At 38.4% G+C, this 19,350-nt stretch overlaps 1 long non-coding RNA gene across 2 annotated transcripts in view; it reads left to right on the forward strand.

Annotated features, from left to right (window-relative positions):
* LOC137762380 (uncharacterized) overlaps positions 1-19,350 on the forward strand; it is a 62,092-nt gene that overhangs the window by 21,863 nt on the left and 20,879 nt on the right. The window lies entirely within an intron of this gene.

A 19,350-nucleotide genomic window follows, 5' to 3' on the forward strand; every position in this document is an offset into this window, starting at 1 on the left:
AGTTTTCAGTTCCCTTCATTTTTTTAAAAAATTGTATTGAAGTATAGTTGATTTACAATCTGGTGTTAATTTCTGCTGTATAGCAAAGTGACTCAGTCATATTTATGAGTATGAATATGAATATATATACTCATATATATATAGAATATGAAAAAGATACATATACTCAGATATATATATATTTTTTTCCATTATGGTTTGTCACAGGATATTTTTTTTTTAAAGGGATGAGTTTATTATCCACTTTTTAAAATAATTAATTAATTTATTTATTTATTTTTGGCTGTGTTGGGTCTTCGTTTCTATGTGAGGGCTTTCTCTAGTTGTGGCAAGCGGGGGCCACTCTTCATCGCGGTGCGCGGGCCTGTCACTATCGCGGCCTCTCTTGTTGCGGAGCACGGGCTCCAGATGCGCAGGCTCAGTAGTTGTGGTTCACAGGCCTAATTGCTCTGCGGCATGTGGGATCTTCCCAGATCAGGGCTCGAACCCGTGTCCCCTGCATTGGCAGGCAGATTCTCAACCACTGCGCCACAAGGGAAACCCCTGTCACAGGATATTGACTATAGTTACCTGTGCTATACAGTAAGACCTTATTGTTTATCCATTCTATATATAATAGTTTGTATCTGCTAATCCCAAACTCCCAATCCTTCCCTCCTGCACCCCTTGGCAACCACAAGTCTGTTCTCTATATCTGTGAGTCTGTTTTTGTTTCGTAGATATGTTCATTTGTGTTGTATTTTATATTCCACATATAAGTACTATCATATGGTATTTGTCTTTCTCTTTCTGACTTACTTCACTTTGTATGATAATCTCGTTGCATCCATGTTGCTGCAAATGGCATTGTTTTGTTCTTTTTTATGGCTGAGTAATATTCCATTGTGTATACATACTGCATCTTCTTTATCCATTCATCTGTCAATATACATTTAGGTTGTTTCCATGTCTTGGCTATTGTGAATAGTGCTGCTATGAGCATAGGGCTTCATGTATCTCTTTGAATTATGGTTTTTTTCTGGGTATATGCTGAGGAGTGAGATTGCTGGATCATATGGCAACTCTAGTTTTAGTTTTTTGAGGAATCTCCGTACAATTTTCCATAGTGGCTGCACCAATTTACATTCCCACCAGCAGTGTAAGAGGGTTCCCTTTTCTCCACACCCTCTCCAGCATTTGTTATTCGTAGACTTTTTAATGACTGCCATTCTGACTGGTGTGAGGTGGTACCTCACTGTAGTTTTGATTTGCATTTCTCTAATAATTAGCAGTGATGAGCATCTTTTCATATGCTTACAAGCCATCTGTATGTCTCCTTTGGAGAAATGTCTATTTAGGTCTTTTTCCCATTTTTAAATTTTCTTCTTGTTTGTTTTGTTTTGTTATTGAATTGTATGAGCTGTTTGTATATTTTGGAAATTAAGCCCTTGTTGGTAGCATCGTTAGCAAATATTTTCTCCCAATATGTATGTTGTCTTTTTATTTTGTTTATGGCTTCCTTTGCTGTACCAAAGAGTGTGAGTTTGATTAGTCCACATTTGTTTATTTTTGCTTTTATTTCTGTTGCTTTGGGAGACCGACCTAAGAAAACATTGGTACGATTTATGTCAGAGAATGTTTTGCTATGTTCTCTTCTAGGAGTTTAATGGTGTCTTGTATTATATTTAAGTCTTTAAGCCATTTTGAGTTTATTTTTGTGCATGGTGTGAGGGTGTGTTCTAACTTCATTTATTTACATGCAGCTGTTTAACTTTCCCAGCACCACTTGCTGAAGAGACTGTCTTTTTTCCCCATTGTATATTCTTGCCTCCTTTGTCAAAGATTAATTGTCCGTAGGTGTTGGGTTTATTTCTGGGCTCTCAATTTTGTTCCGTTGATGTGTATGTCTGTTTTTGTGCCAGTACCACAGTGTTTTGATTACTGTAGCTTTGTAGTATTGTCTGAAGTCTAGGAGGGTTATGCCTCCTGCTTTGTTCTTTTTTCTCAGGATTGCTGTGGCAATTCTTCTTTTTTTTATGGTTCCATATAAGTTTTAGGATTATTTGGTCTAGTTCTGTGAAAAATATCATGGGTAATTTGATAGGGTTCACATTAAATATGTAGATTGCTTTGGGTAGTATTGCCATTTTAACATTAATTCTTGCAATCCAAGAGCATGAGATATCTTTCCATTTCTTTGAATCATCTTCAATTTCCTTTATTAATGTTTTGTAGTTCTCAACATACAAGTCTTTCACCTCCTTGGTGAGGTTTATTCCTAAGTATTTTTTTTTTGGATGCTATTTTAAAGGGGATTGTTTGTTTACACTCTCTTCCTGCTATTTCATTTAGTGTAAAGAAACGCAACTGATTTCTGTATGTTCATCTTGTATCCTTCTACCTTGCTGAATTCATTTATCAGTTCTAGTAGTTTTTGTGTGGAGTCTCTAGGGTTTTCTATATATAGTATCATGTCATCTGCATATAGTGACAATTTTACCTCTTACCTACCAATTTGGATACATTTTATTTCTTCTTCTTGTCTGATTGCTGTGGCTAGGACTTCCAATACTATGTTGAAGAGAAGTGGTGAGGGTGCATTCCTTGTCTTGTTCCAGATTTTAGTGGGAAGGCTTTCAGCTTTTCACTGCTGAGTTTTATATTGGCTGTGGGTTTGCAAAAGCTTCATAAATAGATTTTATAATGTTGAGATATGTTCCCTCTCTACTCACTTTGTTAAGAGTTTTTATCATGAATGGATGTTGAATTTTATTGAATGCTTATTCTGCATTTATTGTGATGGTCATGTGGTTTTGTCTTTTCTTTTGTTGATGTGGTGTATCACATTGATTGATTTGCATATTTTTAACCATCTTTGTGATCCTGGGATGCATCCAACTTGGTCATGATGTATGATCTTTTTTTTTTGTTTTTTTAACATCTTTATTGGGGTATAATTGCTTTACAATGCTGTGCTAGTTTCTGCTGTATAACAAAGGGAATCAGCTATATGTATACATATATCACCATATCCCCTTCCTCTTGTGTTTGCCTCCCACCATCCTTATCCCACCCCTGTAGGTGGTCACAAAGCACCAAGCTGATCTCCCCATGTGATGCAGCTGCTTCCCACTAGCTATCTATTTTACATTTGAAAGTGTATATATGTCAGTGCTACTCTCTCCCTTCGTCCCAGCTTACCCTTCCCCCTCCCTATGTCCTCAAGTCCATTCTCTGTGTCTGTGTCTTTATTCCTGTCCTGCCCCTAGGTTCATCAGAACCTTTTTTTTTTTTTAGATTCCATATATATGTGTTAGCATACGGTATTTGTTTTTCTCCTTCTGACTTACTTCATTTTGTATGACAGACTCTATGTCCATCCACCTCACTACAAATAACTCAATTTCGTTTCTTTTTATGGCTGAGTAATATTCCATTGTATATATGTGCCACATCTTCTTTATCCATTCATCTGTTGATGGACACTTAGATTGCTTCCATGTCCTGGCTATTGTAAATAGTGCTGCAGTGAACATTGTGGTACATGACTCTTTTTGAATTATGGTTTTTTCAGGGTATATGCCCAGTAGTGGGATTGCTGGGTCATATGCTCGTTCTGTTTTTAGTTTTTTAAGGAACCTCCATACTGCTCTCCATAGTGGCTGTATCAATTTACATTCCCACCAACATTGCAAGAGGGTTCCTTTTTCTCCACACCCTCTCCAGCATTTACTGTTTGTAGATTTTTTGATGATGGCCATTCAGACCAGTGTGAGGAGATACCTTATTGTAGTTTTGATTTGCATTTCTCTAACGATTAGTGATGTTGAGCATCCTTTCATGTGTTTGTTGGCAATCTGTATATCTTCTTTGGAGAAATGTCTATTTAGGCCTTCTGCCCATTTTTGGATTGGGTTGTTTGTTTTTTTGATATTGAGCTGCATGATCTGCTTGTATATCTTGGAGATTAATCCTTTGTCAGTTGCTTCTTTTGCAAATATTTTCTCCCATTCTGAGGATTGTCTTTTCATCTTGTTTATGGTTTCCTTTGCTGTGCAAAAGCTTTTAAGTTTCATTAGGTCCCATTTGTTTATTTTTGTTTTTATTTCTATTCCTCTAGGAGGTGGGTCAAAAAGGATCTTGCTCTTGATTTATGTCAAAGAGTGTTCTTCCTATGTTTTCCTCTAAGAGTTTTATAGTGTCTGGCCTTACATTTAGGTTTTTAATCCATTTTGAGTTTATGTTTGTGTATGGTGTTAGGAAGTATTCTAATTTCATTTACATATAGCTGTCCAGTTTTCCCAGCACCACTTATTGAAGAGACTGTCTTTTCTCCATTGTATATTCTTGCCTCCTTTATCAAAGATAAGGTGACTATATGTGCATGGGTTTATCTCTGGGCTTTCTATCCTGTTGCATTGATCTATATTTCTGTTTTGTGCCAGTACCATACTGTCTTGATTACTGTAGCTTTGTGGTATAGTTGGAAGTCCAGGAGCCTGATTCCTCCAGCTCCGTTTTTCTTTCTCAACATTGCTTTGGCTATTCGGGGTCTTTTGTGTTTCCATACAAATTATGAAATTTTTTATTCTAGTTCTGTGGAAAATGCCATTGGTAGTTTGATATGGATTACACTGAATCTGTAGATTGCTTTCGGTAGTATAGTCATTTTCACAATGTTGATTCTTCCAATCCAAAAACATGGTATGTCTCTCTATCTGTTTGTATCATCTTTAATTTCTTTCATCAGTGTCTTATAGTTTTCTGCATACAGGTCTTTTTTCTTCTTAGGTAGGTTTATTCCTAGGTATTTTATTCTTTTTGTTGCAATGGTAAATAGGAGTGTTTCCTTAATTTCACGTTCAGATTTTTCACCATTAGTGTATAGAAATGCAAGAGATTTCTGTGCATTAATTTTGTATCCTGCTGCTTTACCAAATTCATTGATTAGCTCTACTAGTTTTCTGGTAACTTCTTTAGGATTCTCTATGTATAGTATCACGTCATCTGCAAACAGTGACAGGTTTACTTCTTCTTTTCTGATGTCGATTCCATTTATTTCTTTTTCTTCTCTGATTGCTATGGCTAAAACTTCCAAAACTATGTTGAATAATAGTGGTGAGAGTGGGCAACCTTGTCTTGTTTTATATATCGGAGTAAAATAGGAAATAGGCACTGATTTTAGAGGAAATGATTTCAGTTTTTGACCATTGAGAATGATGTTGTCTGTGGGTTTGTCATATATGGCCTTTATTATGTTGAGGTAAGTTCCCTCTGTGCCTACTTTCTGCAGAGTTTGTATCATAAATGGATGTTTAATTTTGTCAAAAGCTTTTTCTGTATCTATTGAGATTATCATATGGTTTTTATCTTTCAATTTGTTAATATGGTGTATCACATTGATTGATTTGCGTATATTGAAGAATCCTTGCATTCCTGGGACAAACCCCACTTGATCATGGTGTATGATCCCTTTAATGTGCTGTTGGATTCTGTTTGCTAGTATTTTGTTGAGGATTTTTGCATCTATGTTCATCAGTGATATTGGCCTGTAGTTTTCTTTTTTTGTGACATCTTTGCCTGGTTTTGGTGTCAGGGTGAGGGTGGCCTCGTAGAATGGGTTTGGGAGTGTTTCTCGCTCTGCTGTATCTTGGAAGATTTTCAGAAGGATAGGTATTAGCTCTTCTCTAAATGTTTGATAGAATTCGCCTGTGAAGCCATCTGGTCCTGGGCTTTTGTTTGTTGGAAGATTTTTAATCACAGTTTCAATTTCAGTGCTTGTGATTGGTCTATTTATATTTTCTATTTCTTCCTGGTTCAGTCTCGGAAGGTTGTGCTTTTCAAAGAATTTGTCCATTTCTTCCAGGTTGTCCATTTTGTTGGCATATAGTTGCTTGTAGTAATCTCTCGTGATCCTTTGTGTTTCTGCAATGTCAGTTGTTATTTCTCCTTTTTCACTTGTAATTCTGTTGATTTGAGTCTTCTCACTTTTTTTCTTGATGAGTCTGGCTTGTGATTTATCAATTTTGTTTGTCTTCTCCAAGAACCAGGTTTTAGTTTTATTGATCTTTGCTATTGTTTCCTTCATTTCTTTTTCATTTATTTCTGATCTGATATTTATGATTTCTTTCCTTCTGTTAACTTTGGGGTTTTTTTGTTCTTCTTTCTCTAATTGCTTTAGGTGTATGTAATTTTAGGTTGTTTATTTGAGATTTTTCTTGTTTTTTGAGGTAGGATTCTATTGCTATAAACTTCCCTCTTAGAACTGCTTTTGCTTCATCCCATAGGTTTTGGGTCATTGTGTTTTCATTGTCATTTTTTTTCTAGGTATTTTTTGATTTCCTCTTTTATTTCTTCAGTGATCTCTTCGTTATTTAGTAGTGTATTGTTTAGCCTCTGTTTGTTTGTATTTTTTACAGTTTTCTTCCTGTAATTAATATCTAGTTTCAAAGCATTGTGGTCAGAACAGACACTTTATATGATTTCAGTTTTCTTAAATTTACCAAGGCTTGGTTTGTGACCCAAATATGATCTATCCTGGAGAATGTTCCATGAGAACCTGAGAAGAAAGCGTATTCTGTTTTTTTTGGATGGAATGTCCTATAAATATCAATTAAGTCCATCTTGTTTAATGTATCATTTAAAGCTTGTGTTTCATTATTTATTTTCATTTTGGTTGATCTCTCCATTGGTGAAAGTGGGGTGTTAAAGTCCCCTACTCTTATTGTGTTAATGTTGATTTCTCCTTTTATGGCTGTTAGCATCTGCCTTATGTATTGAGGTGCTCCTATGTTGGGTGCATAAATGTTTACCATTGTTATATCTTCTTCTTGGATTGATCTCTTGATCGTTATGTAGCATCCTTCTTTGTCTCTTGTAATAGTCTTTATTTTAAAGTCTATTTTATCTGTTATGAGAATTGCTATTCCAGCTTTCTTTTGATTGCCATTTGCATGGAATATCTTTTTCCATCCCCTCACTTTCAGTATGTATTTGTCCCTAGGTCTGAAGTGGGTCTCTTGTAGACAGCATATATACAGGTCTTGTTTTTGTATTCATTCAGCCAGTCTATGTCTTTTGGTTGGAGCTTTTAATCCATTTATCTTTAAGGTAATTATCGATATGTATGTTCCTATTACCATTTTCTTAATTGTTTTGGGTTTGTTATTGCAGGTCCTTTCCTTCTCTTGTGTTTCCTGCCTGCAGAAGTTCCTTTAGCATTTGTTGTAAAGCTGGTTTGGTGGCGCTGAGTTCTCTTAACATTTGCTTGTCTGTAAAGGTTTTAATTTCTCTGTCAAATCTGAATGAGATCCTTGCCAGGTAGTGTAATCTTGGTTGTAGGTTTTTCCCTTTCATCACTTTAAATATGTCCTGCCACTCCCTTCTGTCTTGCAGAGTTTCTGCTGAAAGATCAGCTCTTAGCCTTATGGGGACTCCCTTGTATGTTATTTGTTGCTTTTCCCTCGCTGCTTTTAATATTTTTTCTTTGTATTTAATTTTTGATAGTTTGATTAATATGTGTCTTGACGTGTTTCTCATTGGATTTATCCTATATGCGACTCTCTGCGCTTCCTGGACTTGATTGACTATTTCCTTTCCTATATTAGGGAAGTTTTCATCTATAATCTCTTCAAATATTTTCTCAGTCCCTTTCTTTTTCTCTTCTTCTTCTGGGACCCCTATAATTCGAATGTTGGTACGTTTAATGTTGTCCCAGAGGTCTCTGAGACTGTCCTCAATTCTTTTCATTCTTTTTTCTTTATTCTGCTCTGTGGTAGTTATTTCCACTATTTTATCTTCCAGGTCACTTATCCGTTCTTCTGCCTCAGTTATTCTGCTATTGATTCCTTCTAGAGAATTTTTAATTTCATTTATTTTGTTGTTCATTGTTGTTTGTTTGCTCTTTAGTTCTTCTGGGTCCTTGTTAAACATTTCTTGTATTTTCTCCATTCTATTTCCAAGATTTTGGATCATCTTTCCTATCATTACTCTGAATTCTTTTTCAGGTAGACTGCCTATTTCCTCTTCATTTGTTTGGTGTGGTGGGTTTTTACTTTACTCCTTCATCTGCTGCGTATTTCTTTGTCTTCTCATTTTGCTTAACTTACTGTTTTGGGGGTCTCCCTTTCACAGTCTGCAGGTTCGTAGTTCCTTTTGTTTTTGGTGTCTGCCCCCTACTTGTGAGGTTGGTTTAGTGGTTTGTGTAGGCTTCCTGGTGGGGGCTACTGGTGCCTGTGTTCTGGTGGGTGGGATGCATCTGTCTTTCTGGTGGGCAGGGTTACATCCAGTGGTGTGTTTTGGGGTGTCTGTGAACTTAGTATGATTTTAGGCAGCCTCTCTGCTAATGGGTGGGGTTGTGTTCCTATCTTGCTAGTTGTTTGGCATGGGGCTTCTAGCACTGGAGCTTGCTGGCCGTTGGGTGGAGCTGGATCTTAGTGTTGATACGGAGATCTCTGGGAGAGCTCTTGCTGATTGTTATTACATGGGGCCAGGAGGTCTCTGGTGGTCCAATGTCCTGAACTTGGCTCTCCCACCTCAGAGGCTCAAGCCTGACACCAGGCCAGAGCACCAAGACCCATCAGTCACATGGCTCAGAAAAAAACGGAGAAAAAAAGAAAGAAAAAAAATTATTAAAATAAAAAATTATTAATATAAAAAAATAGAAAAGTAATAATAAAAAAAAGAGAGCAACCATACCAATAAACAAATGAACCAACGATAACAAGCGCTAAAAGCTATGCTAAGATAAACGTAAAAATCAGAAACAAGTCAGTCACGGACAGCAAACCCCAAGTCTGCATTTGTTAGTTGTTCCCAAAGTTCACTGCCTTAATTTTGGGTTGATTCGTTGTCTATTCAGGTATTCCACAGATGAAGGGTATCTCAAGTTGGAGATTTAATCCACTGCTCCTGAGGTTGCTGGGAGAGATTTCCCTTTCTCTTCTTTGTTCACACAGCTTCTGGGGTTCAGCTTTGGTTTTGGCCCCACCTCTGTGTGTAGGTCACCTGAGGGCATCTTTTGGGAAGTCTGAGGTCTTCTTCCAGCATTCAGTAGGTGTTCTGTAGGAGTTGTTCCACGTGTAGATGTATTTTTAATGTATTTGTGGCTAGGAAGGTGATCTCTACGTCTTACTCCTCTGCTATCTTGAAGCTGTATGATCTTTTTTATGTGTTGTTGGATTCAGTTTGCTAGTAGTTTGTTGAGAATTTTGCATATATATTCATCAAATATATAGGCCTCTAATTTTCTTTTTTGGTGGTATTTTTGTTTGGTTTTGGTATCAGGGTGATGGTGGTGTCATAGAATGTCTTTGGGATTGTTCTTTCCTCTTCAGCCTTTTCGGAAGATTTTGAGAAGCATCAGTGTAGGTTCTTCTTTGTATGTTTGGTAAAATTTGCCTATGAAGACATCTGGTCCTGTACTTGTTTGTAGGGAGATTTATTTTTTTTTATCTTTTATTACAGATTCTGTTTTACTTCTAGTGATCAGTCTGTTTATGTTATCTATTTCTTCTTGATTCATTTTTGGTAGGATATATGTTTCTAGAACGTTGTCTATTCTAGGTTGTCAAATTCTTTGGCATATAATTTTTCATAGTATTCTCTTATTTTTTTTGTATTTCTGTGGTATTAGTTGTGATTTCTCCTCTTTCGTTTCTTATTTTGTTTATTTGGGTTCTCTCTCTTTTGGTGAGCCTGGACTGAGGTTTGTCAATTTTGTTTACCGTTTCAAAGAGCCACCTCTTGGTTTTATTGATTTTTTTTCTATTTTTAATCTCTATTTTATATTATTTTCTCTCTGATCTTTATTATTTCCTTTCTTTTGCTGACTTTAGGTTTTGTTTGTTCTTTTTCTAATTCTTTTGGGTGGCAGTTTAGTTTGTTTATTTGAGATTTTTCTTGTTTTTTGAGCAAGGCCTATATGACTATGAACTTCCCGCCAAGAATTGCTTTTGCTACATCCCATAGATTTTTGTAAGGTTGTGTTTTCATTGTCATTTGTCTCAAGGTATTTTTTAATTTTCTCTTTGATTTCATTGTTGATCCATTGGTATTTTAGTAGCATGTTGTTTAGTCTCCATGTAATTTTTTTTTTCTTGTTTCCTTTTCTGTGGTTGATTTCTAATTTCATGTTTTTGTGGTCAGAGAAGATGCTTGAAGTAAGTTCTATATTCTTAAATTTGTTGGGTTTTGTTTTGTGCCCTAGTTATGTGGTCAGTCCTAGAGAATGTTCCATGTGCACTTGAAAAGAATGTGTATTCTGTTTTATTGGGATATAATGTCCTGAAGATATCAATTAAGTCTAACTGTTCTACTGTATCATTTAGGATCTCTGTTGCCTCATTGATTTTCTGTCTTGAAGATTTGTCCATTGACGTGAGTGGGGTGTTAAAGTCTCCTGCTATTATTATATTCCCATCAGTTTCTTCCTTTATGTCTGTTAGTATTTGTTTTATGTATTAGGTGCTCCTATACTAGGCACGTGTATATTGAGTGTAGAATCCTCTTCTTGTATTGATCCTTTTATCATTATATAGTGTTCTTCTTTATCATTCTTTATAGCCTTTGTTTTAAAGTCTGTTTTGTCTGATATGTGTATGGTGGCCCCCACTTTCTTGTCATTTCTGTTTGCATGAAATATCTTTTTCCCATCCCCTCACTTTCAATCTATGTGTGTCCTTTGCACTAAAGTGGGTCTCTTGTAGGCAGCACATTGTAGGCTCTTGTTATTTTATCCAGTCTGCAACTCTTTGTCTTTTGATTGGAGCATTTAGTCCATTGACATTTAATGTAATTATTGATAGATATTCATTTATTGCCATTTTAAACCTTGTTTTCCAGTTGATTCTATGTTTCTTCTTTGTTCCTTTTCTTTTTTTGGTTTGATAATTTCCTTTTATTTTATGCTTGTGTTTTCTTCTTTTTGATTTTTGTGAATCTATTGTATGTTTTTGGTTTGTGGTTACCCTGTTTTTCAAGTATGTTAACCCCTACCTATATCTACTTGCTTTAGACTGATAGTCATGTAGGCTCAAACACATTCTAAAAAAAAAAGAATCTACATTTTCTTACTCTGCTACCCCACGTTTTATGATTTTGATGTCCTCTTTTACATTTTCATGTTTACTTTGCTGTTCCTTGTGATTATCATTGCTTTCACAGAGTTCTTTTTCTTTTTGATCTGTATAGTGGCTTAATTAAGTGATTTACTTTCCAATTGTGATTTTCTCTTTCCTATATCTTTTTGCTTCTTTTCTATTTAGAGAAGACCTTTCAATATTTCTTTTAGGATAGGTTTAGTATTGCTGTATTCTTTTGAAGTTTTTGCTTGTCTGAGAAATTCTTTCTCTCTCCTGTTCTAAGTGATAATCTTGCTGGATAGAGTATTCTAAGTTGCAGATTTTTCCCTTTCAAGATTTTGAATATATTTTGCCACTCCCTTCTGGGCTACAGCATTTCTGTAGAGAAATCAGCTGATAGCTTTATTGGGGTTCTCTTGTAATTAACTCTTTGTTTTTCTCTTGCTGCCTTTAGAATTCTCTCTTTAACTTTTGCCATTTTTCTTATAATATGTCTTGGTGTAGGTCTGTTTGGGTTTATCTTGTTTGGGACCCTCTATGCTTCTTGTATCTGGATATCTGTTTCATTCTTTAGGTTTGGCAAGTATTCAGACATAATTTATTCAAATACATTTTCAATCCCCTTTTCTCTTCTTCTGGAATCCCTCTTATGTGTATACTGGCACACTTTATATTATCCCATAGGTCTCTTATGTTGCTTTCGTTTTCTTTTCATTTGGCTTTCTGTCTTCTGTTCTGATTCAGTGACTTCCATTATTCTATCTTTCCGATCACTTATTTGTTCCTTTGCATTATTCATTCTGTTATTCACTGTTGTTAGCTCGGCTTTCATCTTGGCAGATGAATTTTATAAGTTTTCTTGGCTCCTCCTTATAGTTTCTAGTTACTTTTTACAGTAATCTGCATTTTTGTCAATAGCCTTTCTTAATTCCTTCAGTATTTTCATTACCGCCTTTTTGAACTCTGTGTCTGTTTGAATGAAGAGGTCTGTTTCATTGTTTGTTCCTTCAGGGGAATTCTCTAAGTCTTTTAACTGGGAATGGTTCCTCTGCTTCTTCATTTTACTTACATTTCTTTTCCTCTGTGAGTTTAGGAGAAACAGTTATCTACTGTAGTCTTGGAAGGCTGTGTATATGCGGAGGTGTCCCTGCATAGCTTGTGTGGGTTTAATATTTTTGGCTGCTTTTATTATGGATGCTTGCTGCCTCTTTCTTCACCGTGTGCTGGCTGTTATCCTCTTGATAATGGCCAGGGACCCGTGCCAGTGGGGGCAGGGACCCATGCCAGTGGGGCCAGCGATTGGCACCTGCTCTTAGGTCTCTCAGTGGCGGCAGTGGCTAGTGCGAGCTCCCAGGGCCCGTGCTGGGCAGGGGCAGCAATTGGTGCCTGTTTGTGTGTCTTTCAGCAGCAGCCCGTGGGTGCTCTCAGGATGGTGGGGGCAGCGAATGGTGCCTGCTCCTGGTTCTCTCAGAAGCGGCAGTGGCCTGCTTCTGTCTCTGGAGCCTGCAATGGCAGTGGCAGCTCATGCCCAACCCCAGAGCTCACGTTGGTGTTGGCAGTGTCCTTTTGCCTGAGAGCACACGCAGGGAAAGAACCTCCTATGGCGGTCCCGCACCTCTCTTCCTGTGCCCCCCAACAATGGCGCCTTGCCTCTCTGTTTGGCTTAGGCTTCTTCCGCATACACCCCCAGTTGCCACACTCTAGCCCCTTCAGGCTGTCTCCACGCAGCCAACCCCAGTCCTCTCCCCTGGTCTGACCTCTGAAGCCCAAGCTTTAGTATCCAGCCCCCGCCCACACCAGTGGACAAGCATCTCAGGCTGGGGAGTGCAGGGCCTTGGTACCAGTCATCTGTGCAGGTCACTCTCTGTTTTGTCTTCTGCAGACCGGTTGCTGCGTTCTCCTCCAAGGCTCTGAAGCTCCCCCGCTGTCCAGGCTCATCTCCCTGCCAGTGAGGGGACCTCCCAGGGTGCAGGAACCTTTCCTCTTTCATAGCTCCCTCCCTAGGGTACAAGTCCTGTCTTGATTCCTTTCTCTTTTTTTTGCTTTGCTTTTGTCCTTCCCAGTTACATGGAGATTTCTTTGCCCTTTTAGAAGTCTGAGGTCTTCTGCCAGTGTTCAGTAGGCGTTCTTTGTGAATTGTTCCACATGTTGATGTATTTTTGATGTATTTGCGGGAGGAGGTGAGCTCCATGCCCTACTCCTTGGCCATCTGGATTGCTGTCCTGTAATGTTTGCCATTTAAATTATGGTATGTCTTGATGTAGGTCTGTTTGGGTTTATCTTGTTTGGGACCCTCTGTGCTTCCTGTACCTGGATATCTGTTTCCTTCTTTAGATTTGGGAAGTTTTAGCCATAATTCCTTCAAATATATCTTCAGTCCCTTTTTCTCTTTCGTCTACTTCTAGGATCCCTATTATGCGTTGACTGGCATGCTTTATATTATCCCATAGGTCTCTCATATTGCTTTCATTTTTTTTTTTTTTTCCATTTGGGTTTCTTTCTGCTGTTCTAATTGGGTGATTTCCATTGTTCTATCTTCCACGTCACTTATTTGTTCTGCATTATTCATTCTGCTATTCGTTGCCTTTAGTTTAGTTTTCGTCTCTGCAAATGAATTTTATAATTTTTCTGGGCTCCACTTTCCAGCTTCTGGTTACTTTTTACAGATCTGCATGTCTGTTGATGGCCTTTTTAAATTCCTTCAGTACTTTCATTATCTCCTTTTTGAACTCTGTCCGTTAGACTGAAGAGGTCTGTTTCATTGTTTGTTCTTTCAGGGGAATTCTCTTGATCTTTTAATTGGGAGTGGTTCGTCTGCTTCTTATAAGTATACAAATACTTATATTTCTCTTGCACTATGAGTTTAGGAGAAACGCTTATCTACTGTAGTCTTGGAGGGCTATTGTATGTGGCAACGTCCCTGCGTAGCCTGTGTGGGTTTACTATTTTTTTCTGTGTGAGGACTGTTTTTCGTATGGATGCTGCTGCCTCTTTCCTCAGTGTGTGCTGGTCGTTATCCCCTGGATAAGAGGTGCGACTGGTGTTGTGATGACTAGAGCCTGCACTGGATATTGAGCGGGACCTCCTCTTTGCTCTTTGGTTGTCACTGCCCTGTCAGGGGCAGGGCCTGCTCCCTAGTTGTTGGAGTAGAAGCCCCCAGATACATTTCTGAGCTGTGTTTCTGATCTGCAGTGTGAGGTAGGTGGGACTAGAGTACTGTCACTAAGAGAGGAGCTGCTGGGTATTCTTCCGCCAGAGCTGTTCACCAGTGAGTTATCCTCTGCTGTGTCACTTTTCACCTGTTGTGTGGGCTCACAGAGGACACTGTTGTTGGACTGCCATTGGCCCTGCCCCAACTGTGGTAATTCTGGCAGTCAGCCCTGGTGTCTTGCAGGCGTTGTTTTCACAAGGCCACCAGCACAGATCCACTGAAGTCAGGCCCCAGGACTGCAGTAGCTGTGCACCTGGACCTGCTTTGGGAGCTGTGGAGGCAGCTGAGACCCTGGCCTGGCCCAGCCCCCGTGTGCACATGCCCACAAAGCCCACAGCTGCTAAGGCCAGACCTGCCCCAGCCGCGGGAGCACCCATTGTCTGTTCAGATGTCCCACAGGTGCTGAATTTACAAAGCTGGCGGCAGAGGTGTAAATCCATGGCGCATGCAGCCACAGGAAGAGATTTCAGCCCTGCATCCTAAGTTGCATGGCTCAGCTCTAGTTTCAGCTTCACGTCTGCATGTGGGCAACCTGCTGGTGTCTGCTGCCAGGGCCTGCTGAGGCAGCGAGGCAGCGCGTGGCGTGGAGCTGGCTGAGGTGGTGGCTGGGGTGCACTCCCTCGGAGCCCACGGAGGCGGGAGCCAGCGCATAGAGAAAGAGGCTGTAGTGGCAGCTCCACCCCTCCCTTTGCAGGCCACTTAACAATGGCACTTCGCTTCTGTGGCAGGCCTGTGCTTCTTACGTGAACACTCCTAGTTGCGGCTGTACCACACTCCTTCAGGCTGTCTCTGCGCAGCCAACATCCACCCTCTCCCCGTGTCTATCCTCTAAATCCCGAGTTCCAGCACCCGCCCCTGCCCATACCAACAGATGCGCGTCTCAGACTGGGGCGTTCAGGGCAGTGGCACGGACTGGTCTGTGTAGGTCTGTAGGTCTCTCTCTCTTCTGCCTGCCACAAACTGGTTGTTGCACTCTCCTCTGAGCCTCTGAAGTTACTTTTCTGTCGCGGCTGATCTCCCCGCTGGTGAGGGGGCTTCCCAGGGTGTGGGAACCTCTTCTCTCCTTTCAGCTCCCTCCCAGGGGCACAGGTCCCATCTCGCTTCCTCTTTTTTTTTTTTTTCCTTTTGCCCTTCCCAGTTACCTGGAGCTCTTTCTTGTCCTTTCAGGTGTTTGAGGTCTTCTGCTAGTGTTTACTAGGTGTTCTTTGAGAATTGTTACCTTTGTAGATGTATTTTTGATGTATTTGTGGGAGGAGGTGAGTTCCCCGTCCTACTACTACGCCATCTTGAGCCCCTAAGGTTTTTTCTTTTCTAATGGATGAGGGAGATCTTTATCCCTTAATGAAGAATGTCTTTTTCATGAAACTCGATTTCCAGTGTTTGCTTCAAGAAGTGAGAAGTTTTCTTGATTCCAACTCTAAATTTGTCCTGAACTAGATACCCAGCAAAATCAAATTATTTTTAGCGGATTGTCAGTGAGATTATTTTTTGTACTTGTGTGCAGTCCTAAAATTTCCCCGCTAGGTACAGCCAAGATGATAGTTCGGACTCCCTGCCAGTTGCTCTTCTCTACCGAGGTGCCATTTTTCTAATTTGGCTTTGAATTATACCAGGACTCTGAATCCAAAGCACACAGATTGCGTAATTGTGTACCTAGGCTTAGGTGACAATGACTTCATCGTACTTACCATAGCCAATTACTGCGTAGGTCATAGTGAAAAGTTATGCTTTAATAGGACAGAGCACTATACATTTAAGGCTTAGCTTACATTTATTTTTGAAACTGCTAGTCTTGTGTGGGAGGGCCAAACTCATACATTTCGGTCAGAAAGTGAGGTTTGCCAGAGTGCCTGCTTCCAAATACGTGTTCCTACTGCGCAAATCATTTCTTTGCCATTAGCGGCATTCGCTCTGTTTGCTTATGGCAAAGTTACCAAATGAGAAAACCACCTTTTTGCTTCCTACGGAAAGAACTACATTTCTGTTTCATTCCAGGTAAGATAGTGTGATGGTTCATTTTATGTGTCAGTTTGACTGGTCACAGGGTGACCAGGTTAAAATTTATTTCTGGGTGTGCCTGACAGGGTGTTTCTGGATGGGAGTAGGATTTCAACCAGTAGACTCGGTAAAGTAAAATGCTGCCTCCATGTGTGTGGGCATCACCCAGTCCGTGGAGGGCCTGAGTAGACATGGCGAAGGAAGGAGGAATTTGCCCCTCTTTGCTTTCTGTCTGCATGCTTGAGTTGGGACATCTCATCTTCTCTGGGTTTTAAACCATTGGTTCTCAGCCCTTCAGACTTAAATGAATTACCCCACTGGCTTTCCTGGGTTTCTAGCTTGCAGGTTGTGGGACATCTCAGCTTCCAGAATCATGTGAGCCAATTCATCATAATAAATCTCCATATAATATATATAATTAATATATTATTAATATATTAACTTTAATATAATTTTAATTACGATTTAAGTATTTAATATTTTAATATTAAATATAGTATATATTTAAAGCATATATTTATATATGTTTTATTATGTAATGTTATATGTATATTATTATATATATTAAATCTATATCTTTATATCTGTCTAGTCATCTCTCATGAATTTATCTGTTATCTTTCATTTGTCTATCTCTCCTACTGTTTCTATTTCTCTGGAAAACCCTAACTAATATAGATTTTTACTTTTATTGCCCCCATTTTACAGTGATTAAACTGGGGCAATGAAGAATATATAATACACGCAAAGTCACATAGCTTACCCTCAGAGTACTCTTAAACACCAGACTATACTGCGTATAAATAAGTTGATTAAAATTTGCCTTTAAATTTAATATTTCAGGAACAAAACAAACACAAAGTAAGGAATTTCTGTTTTATATACATTTCCTAAATGATACCTAGGAAAATCATTTATGTCTCTGATATAAGTTTTTTAGATTTGGGGGGAGGGTAAACAGAAGGTATAGCATATAAACTGAAACTAGAGTATAAGCTATGGGTTCTTTCATTTAGAATCAGTCTTGGCTCCTTTTAAAAAACATTTGTGTTTCTCAAGCAGGAAATCAGACATCTTTGCCATAGCCCCATTTAAAAAATTGTGGTAAAGTATACAACATAAAATTGGTCATTTTAATCATTTTAAGTGTACAATTCAGTTGCATTAAGCATATTCATGTTGATGTGCAACCATCATTACCACCCATCTCCAGAACTTTGTAGTCATTCCAAACAGAAACTCTATATTCATTAAAAAACAGTTCCTCATTCCTACCCCACTCAGCCTTTGGTAACCTCTACTGTATTTTCTGTTTATGAATTTGTCTATTCTTGGTACTTCATATAAGTGGAATCGTACAGTATTTTCCCTTTTGGTCTGGCTTATTTCACATAGCATAATGTTTTCAAGGTACATCAATGTTGGAGCATGTATCAGAATTTCATTCCTTTTTAAGGCTGAATAATAGTCCACTGTATGTACCTACCATATTTTATCAGTTCATCTGTTGATGCACATTGGGGTTGTTTCTACCTTTTGGTTCTTCTGAATAATATCTCTGTGAACACTGGTATACAAATACCTGTTTGAGTCCCTTCTTTCAATTCTTTTGGGTATATATGTGAAGTAGAATTACTGGATCATATATGGTAATTCTATCTTTAACTTTTGAGGAACTGCCAAACTATTTCCCACGGTGGTTATACCGTAATACATTCCCACCAGCAATGTATAACGGTTCCAATTTCTCCATATCTTCACCAGCACTTCTTATTTTCCTCTTTTGGGGGGATGGTAATAGCCATCTTAATGGTACAAAGTGGTATCTAACTATGGTTTTGATTTGTACCTAATGACTAGTGATGTTGAGCATCTTTTCATTTGTTGGCCATTGTATATCTTCTTCAGAGAAATGTCTGTTAAGTCTTTTGCCCATTTTTATTTATTTATTTATTTATTATTTTTGGCTGCACCAGGTCTTAGTTGCGGCACACAGGATCTTCGTTGTGGCATGCGGACTATTAGCTGTGGCATGCATGTGGGATCTAGTTCCCCGACCAGGGATCGAACCCAGGCCCCCTGCATTGGGACCGTGGAGTCTTACCCACAGGACCACCAGGGAAGTCCCTTGCCCATTTTTAAATTGGGTTGCTTGGGGTTTCTTTTTGTTTGTTTTTTGTGTGGGGTTTTTAAGAGTTCTTCATATATTTTGGATATTAATCCCTTATCGAACATAAAATATGCAAATTATTTTCTCCCATTCAGGGGGATGTCTTTTCACTCTCTTGATAGTGTCCTTTGATGCACAGAAGTTTTAAATTTTGCTGTAGTCCAATTTATTGTTTTCATTTGTTGAATGTCCTTTTGGTGTCAGCTCCAAGAAATCATTGCCAAATCTAATGTCATGAAGCCTTTTACCTAAGTAAGTTTTCTTTTAAGAGTTTTATAGCTTTAGCTCTTACATTTAGGACTTTGATCCATTTTAAGTTATTTTTTAAAATTTTGATATTATTCCAAATGTGGGTTACAGTAATAGTTTTCCTCATTTTGAGTCAATTTTTGTATATGATGTAAGATAAGGGTCCAGCTTCATTCTTTTGCATGTGGCTATCCAGTTTTCCCAGAACTATTTGTTGAAAAAACTGTCCTTTTTCCACTGAATGGTCTTGGCACCCTTGTTGGAAATCAGTTGACCATATATGAGAGAGTTTATTTCTGTGCCATGACCTCATTTTGTACAAGTAGGAAATAATAGGCCCTATAATCCTTTTATAGGTATGCAATAGATACTTTCTGGTAATGTAATATATATATATAGTACAGAAGGTCTATGCCAGAAGGGCTATCAATCATATATAATAAAAGGATATGATTAAAAAAAGAAGAAAAACAAATAACACCAAAAAAGATTTTAAAGCACATTTTTATTATAGATAGATAGATAGATAGGCAAGTGTGGTCTGCTGTGGCTAATTAATAGTATGTTTATAATGGATGTACATGCTTTTCTATATACCAAAAGGTATAATATTTTTCTTTTATTACTTAACAACACTTCTCTGACAACAAGGAAAGTCTGAA

Source organism: Eschrichtius robustus, chromosome 3 (assembly GCF_028021215.1).
Source record: "Eschrichtius robustus isolate mEscRob2 chromosome 3, mEscRob2.pri, whole genome shotgun sequence".
Taxonomy (NCBI): Eukaryota; Metazoa; Chordata; class Mammalia; order Artiodactyla; family Eschrichtiidae; genus Eschrichtius; species Eschrichtius robustus.